At 36.8% G+C, this 11,954-nt stretch overlaps 1 protein-coding gene and 1 non-coding gene across 3 annotated transcripts in view; both read left to right on the top strand.

The window, feature by feature from the left end:
- Positions 1-11,954, top strand: part of CUNH15orf41 (chromosome unknown C15orf41 homolog) — a 202,969-nt gene that overhangs the window by 138,024 nt on the left and 52,991 nt on the right. The gene's annotated exons all lie outside the window — the stretch shown is intronic.
- Positions 7,733-7,852, top strand: LOC112469622. The gene has a single exon (XR_003042713.1). It is a non-coding gene; the product is annotated as a 5S ribosomal RNA (ribosomal RNA).

The following is an 11,954-nucleotide window of genomic DNA, read 5'->3' as shown; positions in this document are numbered from 1 at the left end:
ATTTCTGTGCTGTCTACAAGGAAACCAGTAATACATTCATATGGGTGCCCTAACTAACCACACTTCTCATCATTGAAAAGCCCAGATGGCCTCTCCTTATACCAGAGATTGCAAAGTGAAATGCCTACAAGGGTCAGGCAGGCAACTTAAAGGATGGGAACTGTGGTGACCCTGAGAGCAAGTAGGCTTTGACATGGAACAGTCACCACTTAATCTCACCCTGTTGGGGCCATGTACATATAGTGAGCCCACTATAGCCAGATCTTCCAGTTCTTCAAACAATATTGAAAATCCAGATTTTTATGTTTAGTATCCTACATTTTAAGTGCTGTTAACTAATTCCGTTAAAAACAAAAAACACTGGAGGCCCAACAAAATGTATCCCAAGACCACTCTAGTGTACAACCTCCACGTTAAGAGGAATTGGTACAGCAGCCTAAAAAGGAGAGGAGTAGCCTCGCATGCACTCCTCTGCTTCATACATGAGACCCTTGTAGAAACAAAGTAATTTCACCTTCAGTATTTTCAAAACTAATACATTTCCAACTATATCTAAATCCGTTAAGTCTGAAAAAACCTTAAAGTTTACTTTATTGTCTCATTCATCAAATGATTTTTAATATTTGTAAAGCATGTTTTGAGTTTACAAAGTGCCAACATTGAAAAATAAGATGATACTCTCTAGGCGTATTGATGTGCTAGGGCTGTCTCAACAAAGTACCACAGACTGGGTGGCTTCAGCAACAGGTTTATTTTTTCACGATTCTGGAGGCTGGGAGTCTTGAGATCAAGCTGTCAGCAGGGTCACTTCCATCTGAGGGCCATGAGGAAAGGATTTGTTCAAGGACTTTCTCTTTGGCATATAGATGGCTGTCTTCTCCCTATGTTCAAGTCATCCTTTCTCTGTCCATATCTGTGTCCAAATTTCCTCATCTTATAAGGGTACCAGTTATATCGTATTAGAGCCCACTCTAGTGACCTCATTTTCACCTACCTGCCTCTGTAAAGATCCTATCTCCAAGCAGGGTCACATTCTGAGGATTAGGATTTGAACATATGAAGTTTTATGGAGGCTACAATTCAGCCCACAGCACTAGGAAATAACTTTTTGGAAAAAAAATAAAGATTCTCAGTTGTGTTGTTTTGGTTTCTTTTTTTGTTTGTTTATTTGTTTGTTTGTTTTGAATATCTCAAAATTAAATATACAAATTTTAACCACAAAATTTTATACTTAAGCCAGGACTAGTCTCTTTTTTAATGAATTGAGAGGAGGAGAATAAATGAAACCCCACCTCACTCACATCCCACCATCAACTTGATTATCAGCTATCTGACAATAGTCCATACAAGAGTTCTCAAGAGGGTATTCTAAAGATGACACCAGGTATGAGAGGCAAAAAAAGTGTCCAAAGTTTTCTAGAACTTACCCAGGTACCAACAGAAAATGGCTTGTGTACATGAGCTACTAGGAAAGGAAAGGTTGAAACTGTAGATCCGTTTTTTTTTGGAACACTATCAAGAACCCAACTACATAAGACAAGTTTAAACATATATGTAATAAACATGTAAAATACATATAAAATTCTGTATGAGCTGAATAATATCCAAAATGAGATACAATAGCTTATTGTTAATATCAAGACATGTTCTAATGCATAAATATTCTTGGGATCTCTAAGCTTATGTAAAGTAATTCATTTTTTATGTTTGTGTTATTTTCTCATTTTAGTGTTCTTTAATATAGAGGGAAACAAAAAAAAAATCAGTATATTTTTATATTTTAATGACCAACAAAGAAAGAAGATAAAAATAAAACAATCTTGAATTTAACATTGATTACATAAACTTTTTCAAATCAGCTTCAAATTCAGATTTCTTTTTTGAGCTGCTTGCTCACAATTTTTTCACACCTTCATAGATTTTTGAGACCGCAGTGTGCTTGAATTGAGACCTCTCTCTTCCTATTATTTACCTCTGTGGGATAAGTATTTCCAAATGCAGACTAATTGCCTTTCAAAACTGCAGCAGATTGCTGAAATTCACTTATTTACATCTTTATTTATTCATTTAACACACAGTGTGCTAGATACTCAAGTAGGAAGTAAAGCTCAAAGATAAGCATGGTCCCTAACCTCAGGGAGCTCACAATCTGGTAAAATGAACAAAAATTTAAAACAGGAAATTTGTGTGTTAAATGGAGTAGAGATTGTCACGATGGGAACAATCACTCAAACAAGAGTGAGTGGGAAAGGCCCATGAGTTGGATCCTAAGAAATACACAAAAATTTTTTAGGAAACTGGTTAAAAGACCAAGTTCTGTGTTGCAAAGGTGCAGAAGCATGAAAATATATGGTGTATCTAGGGAATTTTAAGTATATACTTTGGCATTTATGAAATGGAGGAGTTGAGACTGGAGAAATAGGAGCTAGATTGTGAAGAGAATTTGGAGAACTCATGCACTCATTTGGGGAGTGATAATGGGGTATCGATTGGAAAGAAAAAACACCGAGAGTTAGGATATCACTGCAAATTCATTTAAGACATAATATCTGGTAAAGTGATGTCTTTAAGAGGAGTAGCCAACCAGGCAACCTGACTCTGCCACTTACTAGCTGTGAAACCTTGGGCCAGTCCCTGCCCTGAGCCTTAGTTTCCTCATCTCAAAAATGGGGATAATGATAGAATCTATTTTATAGAAATACTGTGAGAATTAAATGGGTTCATATGTTTGAAGTGTTTTAAACCACACCTAGTGCATAGTTAATAACTCAATTTATGTTAACAAGTATTATTATTAATTGTTAAACAGTAATGACTAAACAATAGGACTAAGACAGGGGATAGATGATAAATTCGAAGCAAATGAAAACAGGAGAATTCAGCAACGATCTTGATATGCTTGTAGAGGAGGGTGCTTATGTAACCTGCTACCTGGACTAAATGCCTAAAGTTATTCTGTCTCCATTAGTGGATGCTGCTGTCAGGATTCCTGTCACCTCTGATGTTTGAGACCTGGTCATGGGGTGAGCATTACATGCACTCTCAGTGTCCCAAGGCATAAGAGAAACCACGATGCAGTACATAAACTTATTACCTTAAATATTTTGTTTTTCATTCTAAAGAAATCTCCTCTACTTTGAATTTTTAAAAAGTCTACAGATTTTGGTTCCCTCTCTTACTTCTCTGAGTTTACTGGGCCTTCACGAAATCCATCACCAGATGATTAACAGTAGGAACTTTGCAACCTTTTTTCTATCCTTCCATGTAATGGGGAAAAATAAAAATCATGGTCTTTGTCATCCTAATCTGATACTTGTAAAAAAGGAATTCCACAGCTAGGGATCTAACAACGAAGGCCCACTTTCTCTGCAGGCTTTCAGAGCAACGTCTGCTTCAGTGCAGACAGCAGCTGGCTGCCGAGTACCTCTCCCAAACTCGGTGGTCCACACCCACAGGTCTGCTGGGTATCTTGGTTTTTCCACAGGGGAGCAAATGTCAGCCAGCCACACTACCATTCTTTCCATATTTGGTTAGGAAGCCAGAGGGTTATTGGGTCTGATTATCTCTCTCTAACTGCATCTGGAGGTCTAGGTCTCCCTCAGGGTGGGCCAGCATGGTCTGGTGGAGTAAGATCCCTACTTCCTTGTTGTGTCTAATGTGCCAAATTAATGTAAGCTCCTCAAAGACAAGGGTTATATCTTCACTCATTCAACAGAGACACATTGAGCGCCTACCATGTTCACCATTCTGGGTACCAGGAGTACAGCAGTAATAAGACGCACGTGGGCCCTCTCTTTAGGGAGCTTATATTATGATGGGAAAGAAAGAAAATATGCCAGTAAGTGAATAAACACATTGTTTTCAAATCATGATAAAGTGATGGGGAAATGTCTTTTTGACCAGCTGAGGTAAAATACATCTCAATAAATGAATTTCATTCTACCAATTTGAATTAAATTCTTCTGCACTTCAAACTCATACTATAACTTTGAAAATGGCCTTCAAGTATACTGCCATTTTGTGCACAACTCTATTTAGCCTGTGTGTAATTTGAGACATTGAATATTTAGGCCATAGAAGCTGTCTGTGATGTGAAGTTTTTCTGGGATATGGCTATTGACCTGAACGCTACAGTGTCTAGCTTCTTACAACCCCAAAGCAACTGAGCATCTATAATATCATTTCCTACTCCTTTAGTATACATCAATAAGCCAGTAAGCAGAAAGGATTGATAAGTGGTTGTATTCTTATTGTCTGCATACTTCAGAGTATATGTATGACCAGAATGTGATAAATGGATCTTAATGACAACCCAGCCAGACGTACATAATAATTTGAATACTTGAGTTTTCTTATGCATCATAATAAAACTAAAGGGAAAAAATTTGCAATTTCCCCAGCATTTGTAAAAGTGTGATTCACTTTTACCACTAAAATATTCACATTAAGTTAAATACTTCATTTGTTATCAGCACAGGGCTGGGGCCCTATGAAAGATAAGTGAATTTGTCATTGCTTTCCATTGAGCATCCACTTTGTGATTAACTATCGACTTATAAAGACATGATGCTGGCCTATCAACTTACTGTACCTCCTTTTAAATTTATTTAACAAGTTGTTCAACTTTGGTCTGAATGATCCAATTCTGATCTCACTGTCTGTCATTATTAATCATTAATTTCTAAAAATATTCACGGTCCATTGGAGAAAACTCTAAACTCCACGAAGTCTCTGGAACTTTCAAAACAACTGTTATCCAGTTTCCTTTCTTATCTATGTTATCATTCTATTATTGATACATATTATATGCATATATCAACATTTTTCATGAATATATTGTTTTCACATATTCTTAGTATGTGCTAGGTATAGAATTGATTCATATCAGTTAAATGTATTCACTTTAAAATATAACTTATTAAAATTTTTTCAAATCACAGGACACAAATGTATACAAACATCCTATTCATAATTATGCCATAGTTGGGCATTTACATTCTTAAGTAGATTTTTTAAGTTAATTTTTAATGTACCTCTTAAGCCTTTGAAATAAATGAATCCCTGGTATTCTTGTACTTGCTACTATTTTAAGCATTAAAGATTGCTTGCTCTCTCCTCTGTGTTATGAAATTTGCTTTCTAAATAAAAAGCATCATTTTTAGAAAAATTTTATTTTCAAAATAGAAATTGAGAAAAGTTATGATTATACTGGGTAATAATTTTTTGTTGTTTTATAATAGAATTTTCTCTGAAATAGTTAAAAATCTACTTATGGATTTCTATCTACTATCCCCTTTCTAACCCAAGTCACTCCACTAGACAGATAGAAATAGAGATTATGATCTTCACAAATCAAAAAGGTGCTTAAAGATCAAGATCATGTATTTTGAAGTACACCTAAATATTTAAAAATTAAAATAAGCATGAGACTTGCCTATCACACAGTCACCTCTACCAGACGTTTCTAAATCGATCCTTGGCCTTCTATTCATTTTATTCCATCACTCACATAATCACTGAGCAGAATTTACTAAGAGCCAGCCATGAACCAGGCACTCTGCTAGGCCTGTGAAGACAGAGATTCCCCCAAATACAATTTCTGTTCTCAATGAGCTGAGTCTAATGGGGGATGCAGACCAGTAAACCAGCAGTTATGGCAAATAAACCAATAATTACAACATGAAAAATACTGGGATTGAGATGTGCCTAGAGTACATAGAGTGGAAGTTCAGAAGGCTAATTCAGAGTGGAGGGACAGATAGGTGTATGGGGAAGAGTTTTCTGAGCAGAAGAAATAGCATGTGCAGAGTCACAGAAGCTGGAAGGAGTGGATGCTGCCATCCATTTTTAACTTGATAAAAGCATAGAGAACAGGAACCAGATTAAGAAAAGCCTTGTATGATGCCATAGACTTCAGACATTATCTCTGGGGCAATGTAGATTAGGTTTTTTTAAAAGAAGTTGCTGACACAATTAGATTTGCTATTTAGAAACGTTGTTAAGCCACATTGTGGAAAACCACATAGAGGTGTTTGGTTTGCTGGCCAGGGGCGGGGTTGTGCGTGGGGGTGGGGGGAGGTGTCTGTTTGTGTGTGTGTGTACTTATGTGTTTTGGGGTGTGGAAAGACTGGGGAATGGAAACCAAGTGGGAGATTATTGCTGAAGTTCCAATGTGAAATTGAAAAGGAACAGAAGGAGTTCAGTGGAGATAGAAAAAAGGAAACATGTGGATACTCTATTCCTCTTATTTAATTTGGGTTGGAAAGTAGGGTATTTATAAGAGGAGTAGTTAAACTCAGAATATTGAGTAGCATTTAAACCGTTTGTGCTTTTTAGTGTCCAATTTATTTGCCCTGAGATTTGAATGAAGGGTTTCTAATTCCTGGTGTCCTGTGTTCTTTCCCTTAATGATTCATCGATACCAAATAGAAAGACAAAAATAAAATTAACTGTTACCTGCATCTCACATATGTATATGCATATAGTATATAAATATACATGTATACATACACACACATATATATATATTCTTATACACTTTGTGAGTAAAGGAAAGCAGCGGACTGCTAAAAGTTGGACATTTTCTATCAGAAATTTTTAGATTTATTTTTAAATAACAAAAACATTTTAAATTGTTGGCTGCTTCCTAGCAGTTGGTGCATTTTTTAAAAAATGTTTCAACCAGCATGTATTTCCTCACCTTAAACAATGAGTGGCAATGTTTAGAAAATATTTGTTATATTATCTCTCTAAATAAAAGTTATGGTTCTCATAACACTTGTGACAAACATTTCTGGATGAGAAAATAGTTTGCCTTGCAGGTCACTCCTAAATCAATTTATTTTTAAAGCATTTATGTGTAGTTACAAGAGTTCACAAAAAAAAGAGGCAGCTGTTGCATAGCTTCAGTGAGCCCAGGGTTTTTATTCACTCCATGCCCTTTTTTGTAAGTGAACTTTTCTCAAAGTCATGTTTTTCCTCTTACTTTCATTCATAAAGGTTGGTGTGTCTATTTCTTTGAAAAACTTTGTAATAAACTCAATCACTAGAATTAAGCAGGAGAATTTAAAAAAATTACATAGTTATGGACTTTTTATAGGCAGCCAGGACCTCCCAGAAATATAACCTCACTTTTAGAGTGAGGAAACTGAGGCCCAATGAGATTGCCACTCAGCATCAAATTCCATAATCTGTGAGTCAGGAAAACATTTAAAAATGGAAAGGGATAGAGTTAACATTTATGGTTGGAACCATTTTAATTTTACAAGTGTTTAGTATTATAACACTGCTGTCAATCACCTTGACATAGAGAACTCTTTAAATACAAAAACATTTTTTCTTAATAATTAGTACCATCCAATAATATTATTAGACCCCAATTCTAACCACATGCTGACCGAATACAGGACCTGAGGATGTTTCATGCTGAGTCTTGTTACCCTGCTGCCATGTAGTACCATGCTGTGCATTAAAATCAGCTAACGATGATGTAAAAAATTTAAGCAAGGGGGGATAGTCTAGAATTATTTGCATCATTAGTTACAAACCAGGAAGCAGTATAGACGAATAAAAAGGACACAGGTTCAGAGGAAGAAAGGGCTAAGTTTGATTTCCATCTGTCAATTCACCATCAATGTGGCCATGGGCAAATTGCTTGATCTTTTTTTACTCATCTGTAACAGGAGCACAATTTAGATTCTTATGAGGATTTAACGATATTAAGAATATATAGGTCTACGGCCATGCCACCCTGAACATGCCTGATCCCGTCTGATCTCAGAAGTTAAGCAGGGTTGGGGCTTGGTTAGTACTTAGATGGGAGACCACCTAGGAAGACCAGGTGCTGTAGGCGTAAAAAAAAAAAAAAGAATATGTAGTGCCTGGCCCAAAATTCACGTTTGATAAAAGGTATCTAGAAGTACAGCATAGTGGGGCTACCCTTAAGAAAACCAGTGCATGTGAAGTTGAGGAAAGCAGATACTGCAGTGAAATGTTTTTGCAGTCATTGCTGGGTCTTAGTTTGTGAGTTTGTTACAGTACTCTGCTGTGGCGCCAGTGCTGCAGTCAAATATCTCCCTCTGTTCAGTGTGAGGCTGCTAAGAATCCGAACACTTCCTGGAGGACAGAGCCAATGCACTAATAAAATGCCCAAGACCTTGCCTAAGACCCCAAACAAAGTTTATCTCCAGCAGGGGCCTTTTTTTTTCTGTTTTCTTTTTACTTTTATTTTTTTTCCTCTTCCAACAGCTACTTTCCTGTTTTTAGAGTCGTGTCGTGAATTGGGGGTTAGTAATTTCACTTTTACAAGATCTCAGATACTTAAAAATAAGCAGGTTTTTTTTTTTTGTTTTTACGTTTTAGATTTAACTACAAAAAAATCCAGCAACAATAAACTTGGGGGTACATTAACCATTTGGGATTATTTCAAAGTAAAGGGGCATTTACTGGATCCATCTGACCTCTGATTTGAGGATCAGTTTTTTGAAAACGCCACCAACCACAGACTTGTAACATTTGCAAAAACTGCCGACAGACCCAAATATGTTAAAGGTTGTAATCTCTTGAAAGGAGTTGGTTGATTTTCCTGTTGCCCCTCTTCTCAACTTTAACCTCCAACCTTCTCCAGCATGTATCACTACAAATAAAACTGCTGAGGTTTGACAAGAGGATATAAAGTCACTAGGCCATCGCACGGGAATGGCCACATGATTTTCTTCAACCTGAAATGAATGCTCTGTAATTTGGGCTTTTCAATAGGAAGTCGTAAACACTCACTCATATCGCTTTAGTTTTAATAATTACTGTTTAAAAAAACAGTAATATACATATTAAATGATGTTTGACAACTGGAATTTAGTGGTTTGGTTATCGGTTGTCTTTGGCCATTAACTTAGATTTCTGTTCTTAATTTTAATGTATACCATTTCAAGCAAGCAGCATATGATACTGATATAAACATGGCGTTTGTATACAGCATTATAAATGAATTTTTAGTTCGTGATTAAGACAAACCAGATGACAAAAAGCAAACAACGTGTTTGTATTGCTCTACTGACTTAAAAACAATCCCCTGCTCTGGATTCACCTGCAGTGCCTTTCTCCTTTTAGGGAACTGGGGACATGTGGCTCATGTAGCACTTAAGCTCTCCAGGGTTTCTGAAGTTTCAGTTACTTATATAGATTCTCAAATAATTCAGCTGTCTTTGGAAATTATTCATTCTATACTAGATGAATGCTATCTTACGAAGTCTCTGGCACCATTCAGTCTGAACTCAGTCCTCTCTTAACTAGTATCTGAACATAAGGAGTAGGGAAGCTATTGCATCAATACTTGAATAGTGATTATTGTTTTCTCTTGTTTTTTTTTTTTAAAGTAAATCTGCGTGTTTTGTTAGGTCCAGCTTAATAGCTCTCAAACAACCCTAGTATGTATGTATGTGTACATACATACACATACATATATATGGTGTATCTATATATACCATATACATATATATACACATACATATACATCCATGTATATATGTATGTGTATATATATGTATATATACACACATATATATATATACACTCACTCATTCAAGTGTTCTTTCATCTAATTTTCTTCTACTTATGTTTCTTTCACTGGACAACTGAGCAAAGAGAAAATAGGTGATATGAAGGAGTAGGAAGTCTGGGGAATAAGGAGCATTGACTCTGGGGATGGGTGATGTGGCACTGATCAGGTCCCACCAGCCCTTTTGGTCACCTCAGCAGAATCCTGCTATTCAGCAGAGCCAGGGCACCTTCTACAGAAGTGTGTTGTCACAATGAAAACGCCAGCGTATGAAAACTCTAAGCCCCTAAGCGCATCACTTCTCCCAGAGCAGGATCCAAAGCCTGGAAAAGATCTGTGTGTTCATTTGGAGTTCGGGGCTAGGCGGGGAGGGGGGCACAGGGGGAAAAACAAACAAAACAACAAAAGACTGTATGCGTGACCTCACATCTTAGAATTCTAAGAAAACTAGATTTTTATAAGCTCCTTATGGGAAAAAATGTTGAGACCATTAGAAACCGCCCTTGTTCTTCCCATCGAATGGTGCAATTTTATTGTATAAATCCAAATGGTAATTATTAACAACAGCTGTAGTAATCCGTTGCATTTGTACAGCACTTCCACATTTGTTTGAGCCTAACCATTCCTCTAGGAAACTGAAAGCATTTTAATGGATAGGAAAGCAAAGACTCAGAAAGATAAAGTGACTTGTCCAAGATTATTTCATTAGTGTTAGTGTCAGAGCTAGGATTGCTTTGTTTATTGTGCAACAAAAATGTTATTTAGTGTTTTCTATGTACCAGGCACCCCAGGATGAATGGGAGCCCTTCCCTCAAGGAGCTCACAGTCAGTGATGCGTGCAGGGGCGAGGGTGGGATGCTCAGGGGACATTGGGAACATCGAGGCAGTGGTTTGAACTCAGTCTGCAGTTGAGGGAGGCAAATTCTGATCCAGCCGTGCTCATTCCAAGGAAGGACAATTGTAAGAATGTTAGCCGTTTAGCCAATTCAGACCTCTCTCTTCTCATTTTAACTTTCTGAATTGCCAGTTCCAAACTTTTAAAGACTAACATCTATACTATAGACAAGACCCAACCCCATAACTCAGTTGGTGAAAAGAGAGACAAGGACCTACTAGACTAATTAGGAAAAGCCATGGAGACCAGTAGTTGGAGCTGTGGGGCTAGTTAAGTGGACAATTTGAAGGTTAAAAAGAACATTGAAGGCAGAACAAGAGAAAGCTTTTGGCTTTTTGCTAATATAAAATGCCAAAAACCTCCATTTTTATTTTTTATATATCTGTTCATGACATTAAAATAAAGAAACCTCTAAAATTCATGTTTGTACTAGATAATGAAAACCCATTATAATTGATTTAGGCATTTTAAGCCTTTGACCATAGCCACAAAAATGAATATTTTGACTACTTAACAAGTGTCTTTTGCATTCACTTTTACCAAAAACTTCATTTTTTTTCTTTTTTTATTGTTAAAAGCCTATATAGGAATATAGCCCTAATAGATGTAAAACAGGCAGACATGAGTTTGAGATGAAATTCGGCTCATCTCTTAATATGGTAGAAATAAATGCTTTGTGTACTCCTAAAAAAAAGATATTCTTTGAATCGAGCCTAGTGCCTGGATGGAAGGTTCTAAAGTTTGTCGGACTGCCAACCCTCTTTATTCTAGGGGCATGTTACAATTTAGTGTCAGTAGAGGACATGTGTATGTACAAAGTGATGAGGGAAAAAAATGGTTTGTCCCCACCAAGAGTAACAGAATTTAAGATCCTGCGATGAAGCCCAGAATAAAATATTCCTATTCCGACTTAAAAATACAAGAGAAAGATCCTCTCATCTTATTCCTGTTTTAAATGACCTTTTTCAGGCATTGCTAAACAATCAGTGAAACACGTATTCCCCATCTAGAAACAAAATAGAAACAGAATCAAGCAACAGAAAAAGTTGAGGCCCAGAGTAGAAATCTTGAGGAAAAATAAACTAGAATTGGATAGCTCCTGGAGCTTTAACTCTAAATATCCAATTACAATAGTATCTTAGAAAGAGAAGTGTATGTATACTGGAGAGCACCTGTTAGTGGCTTTTTTGCCACCACATTTTGGCTTAAATTACAGTTGGAGGCTTACACTCTCCAGTGAGTCGCTTCATCTGGATTGGGTAACTGGGTGACTCTTATGAAGAGGTTCCTGTTACTAGGCCTTCTCATGCAGTGTGTTCTTTAGGGGTAGAGCAATCCTGATTAGCTAGAGATCCACAGTTTCTAACCTGGGTTCTGAAATTCAGTACATTTCTTATTCCACATCACTTTGCTGACTTGTGGGAACAAAGACTCCTTCGAGCCAAGCAGGCCCCAGATGAAGAAGCAGAGACCCAATAATCTATTCCTTTCCTCCTCGCTCTA

The sequence above is a fragment of the Pteropus alecto genome, unplaced genomic scaffold (assembly GCF_000325575.1).
Source record: "Pteropus alecto unplaced genomic scaffold, ASM32557v1 scaffold86, whole genome shotgun sequence".
Classification (NCBI taxonomy): Eukaryota; Metazoa; Chordata; class Mammalia; order Chiroptera; family Pteropodidae; genus Pteropus; species Pteropus alecto.
This window is presented reverse-complemented; position numbering and strand designations above follow the sequence as displayed.